The 17,461-nt window shown below is 39.8% G+C and overlaps 1 pseudogene; it reads right to left on the bottom strand.

Moving 5' to 3' along the window:
* Window positions 1–16,350: 16,350 nt before the first annotated feature.
* LOC110122484 (clathrin light chain A pseudogene) lies at window positions 16,351–17,015 on the bottom strand (annotated as a pseudogene).
* Between the last annotated feature and the right edge of the window lie 446 nt (window positions 17,016–17,461).

Genomic DNA, 17,461 nt, shown 5'->3' with positions numbered 1-17,461 from the left:
CAGATCACTAGTGCTTACAGAAGAGGCAAAGATGAGTCTGCCAACAGGTAGCTTACGATGTGAGCTATGCACCATTTCCTCTTACATTTTTATGAATTCCCACTCTTTTCTCATGGGGCACACATAATGGTTGCCTCTGGGTCAATGGTTCTGAAGTGAGGACACTTTGCAATGTTTGGGAACACTTCTGTTTCTCGTAACTTGGAGGAGCTGGTGTTTCTGGCTTCTGGTGGTCACAGGTCAGGGATGCCGCTGAACACAGTGCAATACACAGGACAAGCTCCTACAACAAAGGATTATTTGGCCTGAAAATAGTGCCAAGGCTGAGAAGTTCTCGTTTATCTCTTTTCCTGTGCCTATTTATCCAGGTGTAATCAATGCTGCTAATAGTATTTCTATATGGTGGGCACAGGACTCATATTTAATCCTAACCATAACCCTGCCACCAGTAATCTTCATTCACAGATAAAGAGACTAAAACTTCAAAGAAATTGCCCAAATTCCTACAGCTAGAAAATGGCAGAGCTAGGGATTCCATAGAGAATCCAGACGATCTACATTTAAATTGCAATTTAGTCATAAGGAAGATACCATGACCCACTTGTGTCAGCAAGATGGGTGGGTTGTTCAAGAAAACTTCTTCCTGATGAAGATGAGATTGTACATCCTTGAGTAACTTCATTGTTTGTTCCAGGAAGTTCCTTTAAGTTACTGAAGACACTCCTGAGTTGCTCACTGATCAAGAGCCTCCTTGTCAACCTCCCTTTATCGCCCTGACCTGGTGGCCACCAGTCCTAAATTATGGAACCATCAACTCTGTCCAGCTCAAATAAGATCCCTGTCTTGGATAAAATCATTAGGCCATTTAAGCCAAGACCCTGTGGTCCTGTAATTATTCTACTACTAATTTCCCTGTCTGAGATATGACTAAGATTCTGACCACAAGTTCTAGTAAATTTAGCTTTGCCTTAACAAGTTTCTTGTGGTATTTTGGAGAGTTCAGTAGTAACCAAGTTGTCTAAGCCCAAAGCCCTCAGTTTTTTGTCTTTAGTTGGACCATTTTCTAGTACAGTTTTGGTTTTAGCCTAAATGAGGTAATACTTTACATATCATCCTGTGATTTGCTTTTTTAAAAATTTATATATTTTACACATTTCCCATGGTCAGTTAATATAGAACCACGTCATTCCTGTCAATAGCTACATAATATTTAATTGTATTGACATACATTGTTGTTTTTCAATTGAAAGTTGTGTCTGACTCTTTGCCACCTCATGGACTGCAGCACTCCAGGCTTCCCTGTCCTTCACCATCTCCCTGAGTTTGCTCAAACTCATGTCCATTGAGTCGGTGATGCCATCCAACCATCTCATCCTCTGTCGTCCCCTTCTTCTCCTGCCCTCAATCTTTCCCAGCATCAGGGTCTTTTCCAATGAGTCAGCTCTTCGAATCAGGTGGCCAAAGTATTGGAGCTTCAGCATCAGTCTTTCCAATGAATATTCAGGGTTGATTTCCTTTAGGATTGACTGGTTTGATCTCCTTGCTGTCCAAGGGAATCTCAAGAGTCTTCTCCAGCACCACAGTTTGAAAGCATCAATTCTTCAGTGCTCAGCCTTCTTTATGGTCCAGCTCTCACATCCATACATGACTACTGGAAAAACCATAGCTTTGACTATATGGACCTTTGTCAGCAAAGTGATGTCTTTACTTTTTAACATACTGTCTAGGTTTGTCATAGCTTTCCTTCCAAGGCCAAGTGTCTTTTGACATACATACATTTATCTGTTTAACCAGTTCTTTATAGATAGAAATGCAAGTTGCTCTCATTTTTTTTAGTTATAAATAGTACCACCAGGACTTCCCCGGTGGTCCAGTGATTAAGAATCTGCCTTTCAATGAAGAGGGTGTGAGTTTGGTCCCTGGTCAGGGAACTAAGATCCCTCTTGTTGTGGAGCAAGCCTGCATGGGGCAACTACTGAGCCTGTGTGCTCCAGAGCCTGTGCACAATTAGAGAGTCTGTGCACACAATGAACGATCCAGCATGAGGCAGTGAGACCAGGCACAGCCAAATAAATAAGCCAACAGACAAATAAATATTTAAAAATAAGTAAATTAATAATAACACCACATAACCTCAACTTTATGCTCACATTTGCGTATTTCCATAGCTTTCATTTTCAAAATGACAATTGCCAGAACAATATCATGTGAATTTTAAATTTGGGTAGAAATTTATAAATTGCCCTTCAAATTGTACCAATTTAGCAGCTGGGGATGAGAATGTTTCCCCCACATTCTTCCCAATACTTGACAAACTGGAGGCACAGCCCCGGCTTGGCTCCAGCGGACTGTTGCCATGTGGGAATTTATGCCTGGTGGCAAAATTAAAATCTTCTGATTTTTCAGAAGAGGCTGACATTCAGGCACTTTAAATAAAATCTCCTGATTTTTAAATGTTTTCAACTTATCCCATTTTCAAATAAACACTCTCTGCAAGCCATTTTCAGTCTCCCTGCCCCCAGTTGGCAAACTCCTGGGGAGGCGATTGCAGAGGCTCCTTTTGCCCCTGATCAGGTAGAGGCCAAGTCATCACAAAGTGGCAAATTACATGCCCAAGAGTACAGGTTAGAACAAATGTTTTCTTAGGACCAGTAACTACAGCCACTCCAGGGTAGAATCTGCATCTCTTGGGTTGGGCTGAGTGCCTCAGGTGAGCTTGTAAGCCATAACTAGCATACAGCCACTCCAGGGTAGAATCTGCGTCTCTTGGGTTGGGCTGAGTGCCTCAGGTGCGCTTGCAAGCCATAACTAGCAACCAATTTCTAGAGAATTCCTTCATATCTTGAACTCTGATGGCCAGTGCAGCTGGGAGAGGCAACCCAGGCGGGAGGAGAGCCAGCATCTGCAGCCACTGACTCTCTTGCAGGAGCAATTAACACCCTGTTGAAAAACAGAATACAGTGGAAGCCTATCAGCATGCCAGCACGTTGTTTGTTAGGGGACTCAAGGGTCCCACTTGAACTCCTCAACTTCCACATGCCTTGGCAGCACCTAAAAATGTCAACATGTTCAGAACTGAACTCATTGCAATCTCTCCTGAGTTTCTTATTTTAGAAATGTCACCAGCTTGTGACATTTTTGACAAATGTCACCAACAAAATGGCACTTAGAATGTCACCGTCATTCAACTGGAATGAAAAGACTGCACTAAGGTGCTTCATGCCCTCCCATGCAGGCACAGTGGTCCCCGCATGACTGGAGAAGTCCTGCTCGCCCTCCAGGGTGTGGCTCAAATGCTGATGTCTCCATGGTTCCTTCCCAAACTGTAGTTGTGGCATTACTTTCTCCCTCTATGTTTTCCCTCAGCCTTTTTGCCAGCACTCTTAAAATACCTACCCCATTAGAGCGCAATGCTCTCTTATCTCTTGGTCTTCTACCCTCACCCTAACTAGATAGTAAGCTCCTCAAGGATGCCTTTTATCAGATCCATCTATGTATGCATAATAGCTGACCCATAGTAGGCACACAAGAAATGCTTGGAATCTGTTGGGACAGTTTAAAACGTGTTCACAAATTCTCTGACATCCCTTCCTTAATGTTCCCTTTCCCCTGAAATGGCTTCTGTGATGGACTTTTGTGACTGTTTCATTCTGTAGAATATGGCAAAAGCAAAGCTATATGGTTTCTGATATGAGTCATAAAAAGTCCACCTTGCTCACTGGAACATTTGCTTCTGAAGCTTTCAGCCACCAGGTAAGTAGTTGTGAGCCGCCATGTGGCCACCAGTTCAGCTGTTGTGAGACCACCATGCCGAGAGGAGGTCTAAACTCGCCCGTGGAGCGAGACCACATGGAGAGTAGCTGAAGCTGGTGGGGAATGTGGAGAAGACAGGCAGAGAGAGGATGAGATCCAGCTAACCCTTAATTGCTTCAACCCACTGCTACCCCAAAGCAGTCATCATCTGACTATAATTGCACTAAACACCCTGATCCAGAACTGCCCAGCTGAGCCCTTTCTGAATTCCTGACCCACAGAATCCATGATAGATAGTAACGTGATTGCTATTGCTTTGAGCCACTAGTTTGGATGGTGATTTAAGAGATGAACGGAATCCTGTAGTACCTGCTACTGAGGTATTGCATGATATTGGCTTTGAGACTAGGTGGTTGGTAGAAGCTAGAAGGGCTTTGAGGAGCTTCTTAGTAGAAGCCTTGAGGCTCAGTGAGGGTTTAAATGAAAGTTGGGAGAATGTTATTAGGAAGGAAAGGAAAGGAAACTTTGCCGTGTAGTGGTGGAAAGTGTAGCAACACCGGAACCTGTTATCTGTGGTAATGTGGAAAATAGAAATGTACCTAATAAACCTGGTGATGTGGCTGGGAGATTTCTGGGGAGAGTGCCAAAGGTGCTACATGGCTTGTAGTTGCCTGTAACATAATGTGAAAAGAGAGAGATGAATCAAAGAACAAAGAGTTCAATTTTTGAGTAGAATTTAAGAGAAAAGATAGAGGGATCCTGACAGTCTTTCCATCCAGCAGAGGATTGTCAAAGAAATAAAAGACCTCAGGGAAAAGACCAAATCCAGGATACTGTAAGGAAAATGTGGCCTCAGGGTAAGGATGAAGCTAAAGGTATGGCATCAAAACCCTTTGTTAGGATCCCCCAAGTCTAAGTTTGTACCTTACAAACCTTTTCAGACAGAGACATCCTCCAAAGAATTTCATAAGCATGCTTTGAAAACTCTCTTTGTTAAATAATAGGCAGTAGAACTTCTAAGAATTTTAAAAAACTTATCCCACAATTGCTTCCCAAGAGGTCGAAAGTAAGGAGAGACTTTTCCAGAAGATATTTGTGGCTTTATCTAATGGAGTGGATCATAAATTGGTATACAGGAAACCTACAACATTTTTAAAGGAATCACATCATCTTGGAGTGAAAGGGGCAGAGAGAATACAAGAAGAAAAGAGATCTTTGGTTTCTCAATCTTTTCTTCAAAAGAAATAGACTGCAAATATAAGCCTTCTTTTTTTATGGAAGAATTCCCTCCCCATTTAAACTGGGTGGGTTTCTGCAACTCTTTAATGGTGAAAATAACACAACTTCTGAGACTGGTTGATAAAAGCAAGGCACTTCCACCTTAGTTGCTAGAACATTCAGTCTTGGAGTCACCACATAAGAGCAGTCCAACTGCCCTGAGACCACCATGCTATGAGAAAGCCCAAACTTCAGCCCAAACAAAGGAGACCACCACACAGAGAGACCACATCAGTGGCCCTGGGAACACGCGCATAGAGAAAGAGATCCTAGGTCAGCTCCCAGCTGCCTCAGACCCTAGGGTTCCAGCCTTCTTATCTGACTGCAACCAGTGAGAGATCCTGAGCCTCAAATGTTCATCTGATCCCATTCTGAATTCCTGACCCATAGAAACCCTGAGAGACAGTAATATAGTTGCTGTTATTTTGTCATTATTTTTCAGCAATTTGTTACCTTAGCATTAGATAACAGAGGCATCTGCTTTGTAAGCTATGGTCTCACTGAGAGGACTGCCTTTCATTTCATTAGTTAAGAAAATGATGTTGCATTTGTGGGATCAAGTCAGAAAAGCCATGAGATATTTACAGATTTTGTTCAACAGCAAAGAGAATTACTTCCTTTTGCTGTAAACAAGATGCTGTCAAGCTTAGTTTTGGAGAATTGTGTGGGGGCTGGGCAGAAGGTCTGGCCTGGTTTCCATATGGTACATTCAAGATGACTTTTCTGTTAACTGATGCCTTGAGGCCATACCTCAACATTTGACTTTCTTTCTTTGTCTCCCCTCTGAACTCAAACATTTCTTCTTTCTGCTTAAAGCATGAGACATACCTCAGTGAAAAGTTAGGTTGCTATTACAGCAACAAAAAACCTAGTAATTCAAGGAAAAAAATTAATATTGAATAGGATTGGATATTTGGTATATTAGAAAGAATTCAAAGTTGATCATGGATATTTTTCTTCTTGAAGGTTATTTAGGTATCATGTTAACTATCTACGTGAGATTGGAAGTTGTAAAAATAACTGCCAGTGGTTATTTCTGGTAATAGGATTACGGGTGATTTTTCTTCTTATCTTTGCTTTTCTCCGTGTTGTAATATTTTTCACAATTAAACTTATATATTATTAGAAAAAGCACCTTTTGACCTTGGATTTAGTGGGGTATTGTTAAATAACACACTAAAAGCACACACAGTATGTAAATCCATGGCTGATTCACGTCAATATATGACAAAAACCACTACAACATTGTAGAGTAATTAGCCTCCAACTAATGAAAATAAATGGAAAAAAAAATAAAAGTACACACTAAACTCCATGGTATTAAAACTAAGATTTGTGATTAATAAAACTTCCCTAAAATGAAAATGGATGCCACAAATGGAGAGAAACACATAATTAACAAAGAATTGATCTAAAATAAATAAAGAATTCTCTCAAATCAATAACGAAAGGACAAAAATCCAGTTGGAAAATAGACAAGAGACGTGAACATATATTTCATTAAAGAGGAAAATCAAATGGCCAACAAACATATAAAAAGTCACTCAATTTCATCAATATTCAGAGAAATGCAAATTAAAACGTCAATGTTATGCTATTTTATATCTATCAGATTGAAAAAAAAAATTAAGTCTCCAATATCGAGGGCTGACAATCATATGTAGCTACAGGTGTTCTTACCCATGCTAATGGGAGTAAGGTTGGTTCAACCGCCTTGGAAAACAATTTGACCCTGTGGAGTAAAGTTGATAGTGGTCACTCCTTCTTCACTGGATATTTTCTATCTTCCTTTCTAGACCATTGTCCTCTCTCTTCCCCACTGTTCTGTGCTTGGGAGGCTGACCCATATGGACTGAGGCAAGGTCTGCACTTGCTTGCAGCTGGGTCAGAGCAAAAGTTCTGGTCCTAGCAGAAGGCGAGCTCTGGTTTTGACCTTCCGTGAATTCTCATTCTCAAGTCTATCTTGTGCATGTGACTTTAACATATGTGTCGTAGCCTTCATTTTGCTCATCCTTAAAAAAATGAGTCACTTTATTCTGTGATGATCATGCCAGTGTTTTCCCTATCCCCCTGTCTTGGAGCTCAGAGGATACACCTGGAATAAACAAAGGTGAAAAATAAGGAAACAACAACAACAACAAAAAAACAATTTTAAAGAGAGAAATTACATGTTTCTGAGCTTCATTGTGGGTTAAAATTCTAGCCATGGGAAATGATAATTGAGTAGACATTAATGTGCAAAGTGCTGTCTAAATAATTCTTGTTGGCAATGGTATTTAATTATAATTTTTGAAGAAGAAAAACACTTAAAGAGATGGTCAGGTTAATAGGGTGCTAATTCCATAAGGCAAGCATTTTAGACTGTTAATGGGAAAGTTGTCACATTAGAGGCTAATTTCTTTTAGGCAAAAATCAATAGACAATTTGGAGGCTAAAGTGGAAGTGCTTTGTATGTTGTAATGAATGATGTTCTTGTAAGAGACTAGCTCTATTACTGAATTAGAAGTAGAAAGCTTGGAGGAGGGAGATTTCATATTTTCTCCCCATGTTCCACCTCTATATTTTCCTCTTCTTACACCAGCTCTTCCAAGAAGGGAAAAGTGACCAGTTTGACTGGTCAGAGACTAAGGCCTCTATAGGGCTACCCTTAGCCAGTAGCAGGATGGGGCTACAGAGTGTCAGAAAAAGGTTTTACTTCCTGGATTCCCCTTCCCCATAAAGGTTACCTTTGTGGGCCTTGGCCCTTGGGGCTGGGTCAGCTGAGGTGTCCCCAGTGAGATACAGGTAGTTTAGGGGTTTGGTGCCCCTGGGGTCCCAGCTATCTCTTTCCACTGTGCTCTGCCTCCAGCCAAGTTTCCTGCCTCCCCCGGCTACCCATGCAAATATGATTTAGTATAAGGTCACAAGACTTAAAAACAGGAAAGAAGCAAGAGGCTTTATGCCTCAGTCTCGAGTTTCATTCTTTAATTCAGTATTTACCAGGGAGCCTTGTACTACCATTGTGTGTGTGTGTGTGCGCGCGTGCAAGAGAGAGAGAAGGGAGAAAGAGAGGAGATGGAATGAAGATGGGCTGTCTGTTCTACCTTCCGTGAGTGATACATTAATATATTTCTTCTATTGTTCTGCATGTTAATATCTTTGCTTAGGAAAAAAGAAAACTTTTACAGAGAATAGAACAAGTAGGGACATCAGTCAAGAAAACCTACTTTGAGTCTCTGACCCTCCACCTTGTTCTCCAAGTCTGGCTCTCTCTCTATATATCTGTGTAAGACTGCCAATTAAAATGTAAGACACCTATTTCAATTCAAAATTCAGATTAACAATTACTTTCTAATGTAAGTATATTCCAAATATTGCATGGTACATGCACTATAATTTGGTTTATCTGAATTTCAAGTTTAACTGCTTTATGTTTTTATTTGCTGAATCTTGCAATCCTGTATTTATGCTCTGCCTTTCTCCAGAAGCAGTCAGTTTAATATCTAAGAACAAGGACTCTGAAACCAAACAAAACTGGGTTTGAATCTCTGTTCTGTCACTTGTTAGCTGTGAGACCTTGGGGGATATATCACCTAAGTCACTTCAGTTTTCTCACCTGAAAAACAGGGATAACAATGGTGCTCATTTGATGGGGTTGTTATTGAAGTTAAATAAGTTGATGTGGGTAAGGTGCTGAGAAAAATGCCTGGTACATAAGAAATGTTCAGTAATACTTGTATTGAGAGGCCAATGTGGAATGGCAAGAAAGATATTGATTCACTCAGTGGCAATATTGGGTGCATATTTTATGCTCCAAATTGTAGATATAGTAGATCTGTGTTTATAAACCCTTAGGCTTCTCCACATAGATTTTTACCATGTCTTCACACTGTTTCCATTGGGGCCTACAAACCGATGAATCTCTCGACTCTTCTTTCCTGAGAGAAGGACACTAAAATGCTCTGACAGTAACAGTCTTAAATCCTCTTATAAATATGGATAGAAAGTAGCAGGAAAGTTTCTATCCAGAAATACGTTAGATCCTTTTTATTTTTTAGAAAATGAAATATATGACTGAACTTATGATGAAATAGATGGATAAATGCAACACTAATGTTTGCAAAGTATAAATGAAGGAACATAGAAAATAAAATTTTACTATTTTATTCATTCTTTTTATTACTATAGAAGCTATTAAAGTTTATGGAAGGACTCATACCAAACTATTAGTTTGCATCTTTGATACAACAGGGGTGGGACAATTCACTTTTGTTTTGAGTGTTTTTTTTTTTTTTTTTTCTTTACAAGCCATTTTATATCCTACTTGTGCACTGAGAATATTTTTTAAAAATAATAAAAGCAAGATAAGCACTATCAGCTGATGTGAGTTTATCTCAAAGAACACCCTCTCATTCTCTATTCTAACTCCCAGTGGAGACAATATGGGCAGATTTTTATATAACCTGATTAAAATTTTTCTGTGCTTCAACAAGCATATATGTGAAATAGCATTTGATAAACCCAGTGAGATTCTACTCCACAGAACTGTTGAGCAACTTGCTTTTGTCATCTATTTTAGCATGGAAACTTTTCTATATCAATATGTACAAATCTCTCCTAGTCTTATTAATCACAGAATTTTCTTTTTTAGTGTAAATATACCAAACTTTAACTGGTATTTAACAAGTGATTATAGAAATACCAGTTTAGAAAAGGTTAAGTCTTTAGAATATGCATTTAGCTAAGCTTATATGTAATTTTAGTGGTTTATATTGCTCCTCACAGATAAATAAAAATTAAAGCATAACATACAATGGGGCTTCCCTTGTGGCTCAGCTGGTAAAGAATCCTCTGCAATGCAGGAGACCTGGGTTTGATCCCTGGGTTGGGAAGATCCCTTGGAGAAGGGAAAGGCTACCCACTCCAGTATTCTGGCCTGGAGAATTCCATGGACTATACAGTCCATGGGGTCACAAGTGATTGTAGAAATACCAGTCTAGAAAAAGTTAGCTCTTTAGAATATACAGTCATTTATCTGAGCTTATATGTAATTTTAGTGGTTTATATTGCTCCTCACAGATAAATAAAAATAAAAACATAACATACAATAGCTTACAGGATGCAGCAAAAGCAGCATTCAGAGATAAATTTATAGCTGTAAATGTTGATGCTAAATCAAAAAGCTCTAATCAATAATGTAACATTCCACCTTAAGAGAAATGAATTGCATACCAAACATGAAATTAAACCAATAAAAACTCCCAACAAACAAATATTTATAGAAGCATTAACATCTGTCCTTCTCAAAGTATTCCAAAAAGTTGAAGAGGAAGGAATGATTCTGAACTTATTGTAGAAGGCCAACCTCTCCCTGATACCAGACAGGTATCAGACAAAGATAACACAAGAAAAGAAAATTACAGGTCAACATCACTAATGAACAGAGATGCAAAAAATCCCAACAAAATATTAGCAAATCAATTTAACAAAACATTTAAAGTGTTATACACCATGATAAAGTGGGATTTATCCCAGGGATGCAAGGATGATTCAATATCTACAAATCAATCAATGTGAGACATGACATTGACAAATTGAAGAATAAAAATCACATGATTATATCAATACATGCAGAAAAATCTTTAGAAAATTTCAACCTCAATTCATGACAACAACCCTTCAGAAAGTGGGCATAGAGTAAACATGTTCACCATAATAAAGGCCATATATGACAAACCCATAGCTAACATCATGCATGCATGCTAAGTCACTTCAGTTGTGTCTGACTCTTTGTGACTCCATGGACTGTAGCCTGCCAGGTTCCTCTGTCCACGGAATTTTTCAGGCAAGAATACTGGAGTGGGTTGCCACGCCCTCCTCTAGGGGGTCTGGAGTGGGTTGCCATGCCTTTCTCTAGAGGATCTTCCAAACCCTCTCAATTAAAAAAAATGACCCATACTCCCCAAGGCAATCTACAGACTTAACGCAATTCCTATCAAAATACTAAGGGCATTTTTTTCACAGAACTAAAACAAATAATTCTAAAACATGAATGGACACACAAAGGACCCTGAAGAGCCAAAGTAAATTTGAGGAAAAAGATCAGAGCCAGAAGTATCACATACCCTGACTTCAGATTGTACAACAAAGGTACAATAATCAAAATAGTATAATACTGGCACAAAACAGGGATAAAGATCAATGGAACAGAATACAGTCCAGAAACAAGCCCTTGTGGTCTATTGACCCAGACTCCTGCGGTCAATTAATCTATGACAAAGAAGGCAGGAATACATAGTGGGGAAAAACAGTATCTTCAAGGAGTGGTGCTGGGAAAACTGAACAGCTACATGTAAAAGAATGAAACTAGAACATTTCTAACTACATATACAAAAATAAACTCAAAAATGGATTAAAGACCTAAATGTAAGACAAGAAACCATTAAACTCCTAGAAGAAAATGTAGGCAGAAACCACTGACAAAATGAAAAGACAACCTACTGAATGGAAGAAAATATTTGCAAATGATATAATTGATAAAGAATTAATATCTAAAATATATAAACAGCTCATACAATCTAACATCAAAAAAATGAAAACCCAATTAAAAAATGTGCAGAAAATATGAATAGACATTTTCTCAAAGAATATACAGATGGCCAACGGCACATGAAAAGATGCTCAAAATTACTAATTATCAGAGATTTGCAAATCAAAGCCACAATGACATATCACCTCACTTCTGTCAGAATAGCTATCATCAAAAAGACAACAAATAACAAATGTTGGTGAGAGTATGGAGGAAAGGGAACACTTGTATACTGTCGATGGGAGTGTAAATTGATTTAGCAACTATGTAAAACAGTATGGAGATTCCTCAAAAAACTAAAAGTAGAAGTAACATATAATCCAGCAATTCAACTCCTGGGAGTGTGTGTGTGTGTGTGTGTGTGTGTGTGTGTGTGTGTATCAACATGGATGGACCTGGAAGGTATAAAGTTTAGTGAAATGATTCACACAGAAAAAAGACAAATATGTTATTACATATATTCCACTTACATGAGGAATCTAAAAATTAAAACAAAGGGATGGATATAAGAAAACAGAAACAGACTCACAGATATAGAGAACAGACTAGTTGGGAGAGCGGATGGGAGAGGGGTGAGATAAGGGCAGGGGATTAAGAGGCATAAATACTATCTTGTTAGTTGCTCTATTTTGTCTAACTCTTTGTGACCTCATGGACTGTAGCCTGCCAGGCTCCTTTGTCCATGGAATTCTCTAGGCAAGAAGAATTCTGGCATGTGTAGCACTCCCTTCTCCAGGTAATTTTCTCAACCCAGGAATTGAACCCTGGTCTCCTGCATTGCAGGCAGATTCTTTTTCTGAGCCACCAGGGAAGCCGAAAAAAATACTATACATAAGATAACTGTAAGGAAATATTGTAGAGTGCAAGGTATATAGCCATATTTTATAATAACTTTAAATGGAATATAACCTGCAAAAATATTAAATCACTATATTGTACACTTGAAATTAATATGATACTGTAACTCAGATATATAATAATAAAAGTAATACATAAAACCTCTCCAAAATAAATATGTGGAAGTAATTCATATTATAAGAAAATTGAAAGCACTAAAATAGCATTTAAATTAAAAATATTGTATTTCTATATACTAAAAATGAACAATCCAAAAATAAAATTAAGAATTATATTTATAATACATTTATTATTATAATATATGCATATATAATCCATATAATAATATATGTAGTAATATATGTAATCCATATAATTACAATTCCATTTATAACACCAAAAAGAATAAAATGTTTAAGAATGAACATAACAAAAGAGTGTATACTAATAGACATAATCTTCTAAGAGATTAATTATAGCTCTTACATTTAGGTTTTTGGTCCATTTTGAGTTAATTTTTATATACATGAGGAAGAGTCCAACTTCATGCTTTCTCATATGGATAGAGTTGTCTCAGCATTCTTTGTTGAAAAGACTGGGGTTTTCTTTTTCCCATTGAATGGTCTTCACAGCATAACAAAAGAAGTTCAAGATTTGTGCACTGAAAATGATAAAATATCAATGTAAGGAGTTAAAGACCTATGTAAATGCAAAGACATCCATGTTCATAAATGGAAAGATATAATATTGTTAAGATAATGATATGCTCCAAATTTATCTACAGATTCAAAATTTCAAGTCTTTTTTTCAGAAATGGATAAACTGATCCTAAAATTCATATAGAAATTAAAGAGCCAAAACCTTTTCAAAAGAGTTTCTTTTGAAACAAAGTTCTTTCTAACTTTTAAACATACTAGAAGCTACAGTAATTCAAAGAGTGTGGCACTGGGAAAAGTCTAGACATACAGATCAGAAGAAGAAAACAGAGTTCAGACATAAACCCATACACTTAAGGCCAATTGTAAGAGCTATAATTAATCTCTTAGAAGGAATCATAGGTGTAAATTCTGTGAGCTTGGATTAGGCAAAAGTGTATTAGATATAACACAAAGCATCTGCAACAAATAAATAAATAAATTGGACCTCATCAAAATCAAAGACTTTAATGTCAAAGAGGGCTTCCCTGGTGGCTCAGATGATAAAGAATCCACCTGCAATGCAGGAGACGTGGGTTTGATCCCTGGGTTGGGAAGATGCCCTGGAGGAGGGCATGGCAACCCACTCCAGTATAGACAACATACTAATGGGAGAAATTATTTTCATATATATCTGATTAAAGTTTGTCACTCATAATACTTAAAGAACTCTTCCAATTCAACAATAAGAAAACAAATACCACAATTAAAGAAGATATAAATGATTTCAGTAGACATTTCCCCCTACAAGATGTACAAATGATCAGTAAGTACATGAGCTGGTTCCAAATCAGGAAAGGAGTATCTCAAGGCTGTATGTTGTCACCCTGCTTATTTAACATGTATGCAGTGTACATCATGAGAAATGCTGGGCTGGAGGAAGCACAAACTGGAATCAAGATTGCTGGTTATATCAATAACCTCAGATATGCAGATGGCACCACCTTTATGGCAGAAAGTGAAGAAAAACTAAAGAGCCTCTTGATGAAAGTGAAAGAGGAGAGTGAAAAAGTTGGCTTAAAGCTCAACATTCAGAAAACTAAGATCATGGCATCTGGTCCCATCACTTCATGGCAAATAGATGGGGAAACAGTGGAAACATTGTTTTGGGGCTCCAAAATCACTGCAGATGGTGATTGCAGCCATGAAATTAAGACACTTGCTCCTTGGAAGAAAAGCTATGACCAACCTAGATGGCATATTAAAAAGCAGAGACATTACTTTGCCAACAAAGGTCCATCTAGTCAAAGCTATGGTTTTTCCAGTAGTCACGTATGGATGTGAGAGTTGGACTATAAAGAAAGCTGAGCGCTGAAGAATTGATGCTTTTGAACTGTGGTGTTGGAGAGTCCCTTGGACTGCAAGGAGATCCAACCAGTCAATCCTAAAGGAAATCAGTCCTGAATATTCATTGGAAGGACTGATGCTAATGCTGAAACTCCAACACTTTGGCCCCCTGATGTGAAGAACTAACTCACTAGAAAAGACACTGATTCTGGGAAAGATTGAAGACAGGAGGAGAAGGGGATGATATATGAGAAGTTGGTTGGATGGCATCACTGATTCAATGGACATGAGTTTGAGCAAACTCTGAGAGATGGTGAAGGACAGGGAATCCTGGTGTTCTGCAGTCCACAGGGTTGCAAAGAGTCGGATTCAACTGAGCAAATGAACGACAGTTATTTAGTATCTGTAGGCCTCTGTTGCTTGGTTCTGTCTCCCTTCCATTCTTATCTCTAATTTGTGCTTTTTATCCCTAGGCTTCTTCTTGAGAGGACATCTGGGGATTCTTCAGTACTATGCCTGTTGTACTCACAATGTCCTATTCATCCAATTTAAAGACAGGAAGCTCATAGAGAAAACTGGATTATAAAGCAGCAAGGTCAAGCATAATCAGAATGCCCCCCTTTTTTGTGTGATTCTCATGCAATTTCAGATCCTCAGGAGAATGAGCATCCAGTTCATCTTCCTTAGGTCAGGGCCATTTTTACAGCCAGGGCACACATCTTGGGTAACAAATCACTAAGACCTATAACCATATTCAGTAGGGGCTACTGAGTACTTCAAAGGGATGGAGTCAATTAACAAAGGCGGAGGGGAGACACAGACTCTAATGCCCCTTTGTGGCCCTCCAACTACACTCGCCATGCTAGCCTCACAGAATCTCATGCATAATTCCTTCTTTCCACTCCTAATACAGCTTGCTTATGAAATCCTGAGAGCAGCATCCAAACCAGCATCCTCCCCCAGCACCCCTTGTGGATTAAATGGCATAATGGATGTGAAAGCCCTTTGCAAATTGCAAAGTAGTTTACAAATGTGAATTATCACGTAGTATGGTACACTGCTGCCTGCAGAGAGCAGGGCTGAGCTGGGCAGAAAGGCCTAGGGACCCAGCCAAGCTTCCTTTGGCAGGGTTTTTGGATTTCAATGGGGAAAGAAAATGTTTCTTTGGGTTGTTAGCTTGTAATAGCTGGCCTCCCTGCTGATTAAATAAACAGCTTCCTAAACATGATTTCAGCTAGAATTACACTGTGCTCCAGGCCTCAAACTGAGTGAAAATGAAATAGGGAGGGCCAAGAGACCTCATTGACCAGAGGGATAGGTAGGGAGGAATTCTATTTATTACCTCTTCCATTCCCCATTAGCCCTTCCCTTCTCCCAGGGCTTCCCCTGGTGGCTCAGCTGGTGAAGAGTCTACCTGCAATGTGGGAGACCTGGGTTTGATCCCTGGGTTGGGAAGATCCCCTGGAGAAGGGAATGGCCACCCACTCCAGTATTCTGGTCTGGAGAATTCCATGGACTGTATAGTCCATGGGGTCACAAAGAGTCGGACACAACTGAGCGACTTTCACTTTCTTCACTTTCTCCAGGGGTGAATCCTTACAGGACTAGAGACATCTGCTTCATTTCGGTGATTGGCTCAGAGATGGTAGAAACCCAGCTTAAGTCAATCAAGTCAGAGTTGTTTATTTTTTAAAATTGTTTGAAACAAGTTTATTTTCAAAATAATGCACAAAAGCATAGGTTGAGGCTGCCCTTGGGAGGCCTCCCTCCCTTCCTCTGCCGCCACCTCCCCTCCTCTTTGAATGCCAGGGAGAACACAGTTGAAGGAAACATGCAATCACAAACAATGATCAACTCTAAAGACAAAAGGTTTGGCCCAAAACAACTCAACATAATTAATCCATTTACCGTGAAGAGCGTCACTGAATAGGATTAAGATATTGTAGACGGGTGGCTCTTCAGGGGGCCCCGCTTGAGGGAGATTGAGGACAGAACACAGGCGGGAGATGTCTTTGGCCTGCTTGCTGGACTTGGGGTTAAGGTCACACAGCCGGGCCACCGGTTCCCACTCAGTGCCTGGGGACAACTCCTCAATGTCACATGCAAAGACTTCTTCTGCTGCCCTGTTGTTGGCTTTTGTCTACTGGAGCTGCCAACCTGCCTCACATGCCACTCGTCCAGCTCCTTGATTGTTTTTTCTTTCCACTCTGCTTCCTGCTTCCAAGAATTGGCATCAAGGGCTTCCAAGCATTCCATTTGCTCTTCTCTCCCTTTATGGGATACTTTCAGGCTCTGAGTGCAATAGATCCACTTGTGAAATAGCTGTGTAACTGTCTGTCTGCCCAAGTAGTCTCTTGGCAGTATTCGCCATTCATCACTCCATCATCAGTATCTGTACCAGCCCCCTTCCTCTCTCCCCACGCCCTGGGTCCGGGGGTGCTGCCATCCAGGATGGTGAAGACCTCGTTGTTCTTGATGCCTGCAATCTCACTCTCCTGTTATGCCAAGAAGGCTGCAGCAGGGTCCTCTTCACTGGTCCCTCGGATCCCCAGGGTGGGACCATCAGAGGGGGTGCTGAACAGATCTTACTCAGCCATGACTGAGTAACCTCCTCCATGAACTCAGGAGGTTCAATGGCATCGACTTTTCAGAGACACACCAACCGACCAGCACCAAATATCAGTTCAGTTCAGTTCAGTTGCTCAGTCGTGTCTGACTCTTTGCGACCCCATGGACTGCAGCATGCCAGGCTTCCCTGTCCATCACCAACTCCCAGAGCTTGCTCAAACTCATGTCCATCAAGTCAGTGATGCCATCCAACCATCTCATCCTCTGTCATCCCCTTCTCCTCCCACCTTCAATCTTTCCCAGCATCAGGGTCTTTTCCAATGAGTCAGTTCTTCCCATCAGGTGGCCAAAGTATTGGCACTTCAGCTTCAGCATCAGTCCTTCCAATGAATATTCAGGACTGATTTCCTTTAGGATTGACTGGTTGGATCTCCTTGCAGTCCAAGGGGTTTGCAAGAGTCTTTTCCAACACCGC

The sequence above is a fragment of the Odocoileus virginianus genome, unplaced genomic scaffold (assembly GCF_023699985.2).
Source record: "Odocoileus virginianus isolate 20LAN1187 ecotype Illinois unplaced genomic scaffold, Ovbor_1.2 Unplaced_Scaffold_3, whole genome shotgun sequence".
NCBI lineage: Eukaryota > Metazoa > Chordata > Mammalia > Artiodactyla > Cervidae > Odocoileus > Odocoileus virginianus.
This window is presented reverse-complemented; position numbering and strand designations above follow the sequence as displayed.